Below are 6,237 nucleotides of genomic sequence, written 5' to 3'. Positions count from 1 at the left end.
GAAGAGGCCGAATTTTCGCTCGTTCGGGCCGACCGGAGGAACCGGCCGGGTCGGACACGTTACGGCGCAACAGCCGTTGGCACTTTGAAAATATTCGCCAAAATGTTCCGGACCTCCAGGGGAAGAGGCCGAATTTTCGCTCGTTCGGGCCGACCGGAGGAACCAGCCGGGTCGGACACGTTACGGCGGAACAGCCGTTGGCACTTTGAAAATATTCGCCAAATGTTCCGGACCTCCAGGGGAAGAGGCCGAATTTTCGCTCGTTCGGGCCGACCGGGAGAACCAGCCGAGGCGGACACTTTACGGCGGTTGAGCCGTTGGCACTTAGAAATTATTCAGACTTCCATCAAACACACATCGGCCTTTTGCCGTCACTGCCCGGGATGGGCACCGTGGTAGCTCGGACAGTTCGTGTGACAGCTTCCGCTGGCACTTAGAAAATTTTTAAAATGAAAATAAACAGTTCTGCACATACGTGCCGACTATATTTTGCGAAAGGGGGGTAAAGTGATGAGTACACTAACTGGGGGGACCAAGTACATAAAGCCTACCCCTGGTACCTCAGAGAGGCCGAATTTTCGAATTCTGAGGCCGAGCTGGGGAACCAGACGAGGCGGACACTTTTCCGAGCGAGAGCCGATGGCACTTAGAAAATTTTCGGCTAAGTCGGCAGGACTTCCAGAGCGAGAGGCCGAATATTCGTCATCTGTGGCCGACCGGGGAACCAGCGAAGGCGGATAGGCGGTCACGGAGGTCCCGCCGGCTGGTCCGCGGGCCAATTTGGGTCCCGTAATTTAGCGGTCGCGGTCCGGAATCCACGCCGAGGGGGGAACCAGCGGAGGCGGATAGGCGGTCACGGAGGTCCCGCCGGCTGGTCCGCGGGCCAATTGGGGTCCCGTAAGTTAGCGGTCGCGGCCCGGAATTCGCGCCGGCCGGGGAACCAGCGCAGGCGGATAGGCGGTCACGGAGGTCCCGCCGGCTGGTCCGCGGGCCAATCGGGGTCCCGTAAGTTAGCGGTCGCGGCCCGGAATTCGCGCCGGCCGGGGAACCAGCGCAGGCGGATAGGCGGTCACGGAGGTCCCGCCGGCTGGTCCGCGGGCCAATCGGGGTCCCGTAAGTTAGCGGTCGCGGCCCGGAATTCGCGCCGGCCGGGGAACCAGCGCAGGCGGATAGGCGGTCACGGAGGTCCCGCCGGCTGGTCCGCGGGCCAATCGGGGTCCCGTAAGTTAGCGGTCGCGGCCCGGAATTCGCGCCGGCCCGCAGCCACCGCCAGGCGGATAGGCTGTCACGGAGGTCCCGCCGGCCGGTCCGCGGGGGGAACTGCGCCCTCTGGCGGACACGCCATTGTAAATGAATGGGGTTTGGCACTTAGTGCATTTTTCGCCGAAGCCGACGAGCGCTCCGGGCGAGGAGGCCGGATTCTCGCCATCCGTGGCCGGCCGGGGAACCGGCCAAGGCGGATAGGCGGTCACGGGGGTCCCGCCGGCTGGTCCGCGGGCCAATTGGGGTCCCGTAAGTTAGCGGTCGCGGCCCGGAATCCGCGCCGGCCAGCAGCCACCGGGAGGCGGGTAGGCTGTCACGGAGGTCCCGCCGGCTGGTCCGCGGGCCATTTAGGGTCCCGTAGGTGAGCGGTCGCGGCCCGGAATCCAGGCCGGCCAGGAGGCACCGCCAGGCGGATAGGCGGTCACGGAGGTCCCGCCAGCTGGTCCGCGGGCCATTTATGGTCCCGTAAGTTAGCGGTCGCGGCCCGGAATCCACGCCGGCCAGGAGGCACCGGCAGGCGGATGGGCTTTCACGGAGGTCCCGCCAGCTGGTCCGCGGGCCAATTAGGGTCCCGTAAGTTAGCGGTCGCGGCCCGGAATCCGCGCCGGCCAGCAGCCACCGCCAGGCGGGTAGGCTGTCACGGAGGTCCCGCCAGCTGGTCCGCGGGCCAATTAGGGTCCCGTAAGTTAGCGGTCGCGGCCCGGAATCCGCGCCGGCCAGCAGCCACCGCCAGGCGGGTAGGCTGTCACGGAGGTCCCGCCGGCCGGTCCGCGGGCCAATCAGGGTCCCGTAAGTGAGCGGTCGCGGCCCGGAATGCACGCCGGCCAGGAGGCACCGCCAGGCGGATAGGCGGTCACGGAGGTCCCGGCGGCCGGTCCGCTGGCCAATTACCTCCAGCCGAGCGGATATGAACTTTATTAGCACCTTCTACGAGATGGCGGAGCCTTATTCGACAACCAGCACCTCGGCTTAGCATTTTCCACGGCCCGCTGATCTTCCAGAAGACGTCCAGCCGGTTTCCTCCTCACATTTTAAGCCGGCCGAGGCTTCCGGCACCCCGGCTAAGCTTTCTCCACGGCCCGCTGAGCTTCCAGAAGACCTCCAGCCGGTTCTCCCGGTGCTTTCCTCCTCACGTTTTAAGCCGGCCGAGGCTTCCGGCACCCCGGCTGAGCTTTTTCCCACGTCCCGCTGAGTTTCCAGGGGACCTCCGGCCGGTTCTCCGCGCGCTTTCCTCCTCACTTTTAAGCCGGCCGAGGCTCCCGGCACCCCGGCCAAGCGTTTCCCACGGCCCGCTGAGCTTCCAGGGGACCTCCGGCCGGTTCTCCGCGCGCCCCCCTCCTAACTCGACGCCCGAGGAGGCTCCCGGCACCCCGGCTAAGCGATTTGAACGGCCCGCTGATCTCCCGGAGGTCGCAACGGGGAATTGCCTCCCTCTCGCGGACACGGCGCGTAAATGCACCGCCTCTCGCACTTGGCGCACACTCACTGGCATCGCTACGCCTCCCGTGGCACTTTAAGCGACCGGGACCACCGCGAGCGCGGGCGATGACTAAGAGGCTCCCCGGCCGGCCTCGCGGAGCTCCGACGCTCCCCCGCCGGACTTCCGGCGGCCGGCCGGAGCCTCGGCACGGCTGCCGCACTCCCTAATAACACCCCGCGGACCCCCGCGAGCCGAACGCTCGCTGCCGCGGGCGACCCCTGCCAAGGCGGACGCGTGACGGCGCGGGAGCCCTCGGCACTATATCACGGTCACGTATGTAGTCAAATCGTGTAAAATCACCGTTAGTTTATTCATAATATAGGTAATAATTAAATAAATATTAACATCGCGTATATTATTAATAAACACATGTATGTATTTATTTAATAATTAAATAAATATTAACATCGCGTATAATCATGCGCAATACTTCGTGGCCGACCGGGGAACCGGCGAAGGCGGACGCATCGCGGCGCGAGAGCCGTTGGCACTTTGGAAAAAAAATAAATAAATAAATAAATAATAATTCGCCGACCGGGCTCCGGGGGAAGAGGCCGGCTTTTCGCCGTTCGCGGCCGACCGGGGAACCGGCGAAGGCGGACGCGCTCTCTAACGAGCCCCGCCGGCCGGAGGAAGTGCGCCCTCTGGCGGACACGCCGTTGTAAATGAATGGGGTTTGGCACTTGGTGCATTTTTCGCCCAAGTCGAAGCGCGCTCCGGGCGAGGAGGCCGGATTCTCGCCACCCGTGGCCGGCCGGGGAACCGGCCAAGGCGGACGCGCTCTCTAACGAGCCCCGCCGGCCGGAGGAAGTGCGCCCTCTGGCGGACACGCCGTTGTAAATGAATGGGGTTTGGCACTTGGTGCATTTTTCGCCCAAGTCGAAGCGCGCTCCGGGCGAGGAGGCCGGATTCTCGCCACCCGTGGCCGGCCGGGGAACCGGCCAAGGCGGACGCGCTCTCTAACGAGCCCCGCCGGCCGGAGGAAGTGCGCCCTCTGGCGGACACGCCGTTGTAAATGAATGGGGTTTGGCACTTGGTGCATTTTTCGCCCAAGTCGAAGCGCGCTCCGGGCGAGGAGGCCGGATTCTCGCCACCCGTGGCCGGCCGGGGAACCGGCGAAGGCGGATAGGCTTTCACGGAGGATCCGCCGGCTGGTCCGCGGGCCGATTAGGGTCCCGCGAGTGAGCGGTGGCGGTCCGGAATCCAGGCCGGCCAGGAGGCACCGCCAGGCGGATAGGCTTTCACGGAGGTCCCGCCGGCTGGTCCGCGGGCCGATTAGGGTCCCGCGAGTGAGCGGTGGCGGTCCGGAATCCAGGCCGGCCCGGAGCCACCGCCAGGCGGATAGGCTTTCACGGAGGAGCCGCCGGCTGGTCCGCGGGCCGTTTAGGGTCCCGTAAGTTAGCGGTCGCGGTCCGGAATCCAGGCCGTCCAGGAGGCACCGCCAGGCGGATAGGCTTTCACGGAGGTCCCGCCGGCTGGTCCGCGGGCCGATTAGGGTCCCGCGAGTGAGCGGTGGCGGTCCGGAATCCAGGCCGGCCCGGAGCCACCGCCAGGCGGATAGGCTTTCACGGAGGAGCCGCCGGCTGGTCCGCGGGCCGTTTAGGGTCCCGTAAGTTAGCGGTCGCGGTCCGGAATCCAGGCCGTCCAGGAGGCACCGCCAGGCGGATAGGCTTTCACGGAGGACCCGCCGGCTGGTCCGCGGGCCGTTTAGGCTCCCGTAAGTTAGCGGTCGCGGTCCGGAATACAGGCCGTCCAGGAGGCACTGCCAGGCGGATACACTCTCTAACGAGCCCCGCCGGCTGGTCCGCCGGGGGAAGTGCGCCCTCTGGCGGACACGCCGTTGTAAATGAATGGGGTTTGGCACTTAGTGCATTTTTCGACCAGCGGCAACGCAGGCTGACGGGCGGCCGCTTCCACGGGCCGGCACTACTCTACGGAGGCGCTAGCCGCCTCCGGTGGGGGCCGTGTGATCTCGCTGGATGCCCGAGGACCTTCCGCCAGGCCCGGCCGCAGCTTTTGCGCGCGCCCGGTCCTATTATCTGGTGGAAGCTGGAGGCCGGGGCTCGGCAGCTCGCTGCCCGGGGACCTTCCGCGAGGCCCGGCCGCAGCTTTTACGCACGGCCGCTGCTATTCTCCGGCTCCGGCTTCGTCCCGGAGGGTGCTTGGGGAACGGCGGCGCACACCGCGAACGGCCGGTGGCGGTCGGCCGGTGGCGGTCGGCTGGTGGCGGTCGGCTGGTGGCGGTCGGGGATGGCGCTTGGGGATGGTGGCTGTCGCCTTGTGGCGGTCGGCTGGTGGCGGTCGGGGGTGGCGCTTGGGGATGGTGGCTGTCGCCTTGTGGCGGTCGGCTGGTGGCGGTCGGCTGGTGGCGGTCGGCTGGTGGCGGTCGGGTGGTGGCGGTCGGGGATGGCGCTTGGGGATGGTGGCTGTCGCCTTGTGGCGGTCGGCTGGTGGCGGTCGGCTGGTGGCGGTCGGGGGTGGCGCTTGGGGATGGTGGCTGTCGCCTTGTGGCGGTCGGCTGGTGGCGGTCGGCTGGTGGCGGTCGGGGGTGGCGCTTGGGGATGGTGGCTGTCGCCTTGTGGCGGTCGGCTGGTGGCGGTCGGGGATGGCGCTTGGGGATGGTGGCTGTCGCCTTGTGGCGGTCGGCTGGTGGCGGTCGGGGGTGGCGCTTGGGGATGGTGGCTGTCGCCTTGTGGCGGTCGGCTGGTGGCGGTCGGCTGGTGGCGGTCGGCTGGTGGCGGTCGGGGATGGCGCTTGGGGATGGTGGCTGTCGCCTTGTGGCGGTCGGCTGGTGGCGGTCGGGGATGGCGCTTGGGGATGGTGGCTGTCGCCTTGTGGCGGTCGGCTGGTGGCGGTCGGCTGGTGGCGGTCGGGGATGGCGCTTGGGGATGGTGGCTGTCGCCTTGTGGCGGTCGGCTGGTGGCGGTCGCCTTGGGGCGGTCGGGGGGCGGCGGTCGGGGGTGGCGCTTGGGGATGGTGGCTGTCGCCTTGTGGCGGTCGGCTGGTGGCGGTCGCCTTGTGGCGGTCGGGGGGTGGCGGTCGGGGATGGCGCTTGGGGATGGTGGCTGTCGCCTTGTGGCGGTCGGCTGGTGGCGGTCGGGGGGTGGCGGTCGGGGGTGGCGCTTGGGGATGGTGGCTGTCGCCTTGTGGCGGTCGCCTTGTGGCGGTCGGCTGGTGGCGGTCGGGGGGTGGCGGTCGGGGGTGGCGCTTGGGGATGGTGGCTGTCGCCTTGTGGCGGTCGGCTGGTGGCGGTCGGCTGGTGGCGCTTGGGGATGGTGGCTGTCGCCTTGTGGCGGTCGGCTGGTGGCGGTCGCCTTGTGGCGGTCGGGGATGGCGCTTGGGGATGGTGGCTGTCGCCTTGTGGCGGTCGGCTGGTGGCGGTCGGCTGGTGGCGGTCGGGTGGTGGCGGTCGGGGATGGCGCTTGGGGATGGTGGCTGTCGCCTTGTGGCGGTCGGCTGGTGGCGGTCGGCTGGTGGCGGTCGGGGGTGGCGCT

Source organism: Syngnathus scovelli, unplaced genomic scaffold, assembly GCF_024217435.2.
Source record: "Syngnathus scovelli strain Florida unplaced genomic scaffold, RoL_Ssco_1.2 HiC_scaffold_372, whole genome shotgun sequence".
Taxonomy (NCBI): Eukaryota; Metazoa; Chordata; class Actinopteri; order Syngnathiformes; family Syngnathidae; genus Syngnathus; species Syngnathus scovelli.
Note: the sequence above shows the minus strand (reverse complement) of the source record.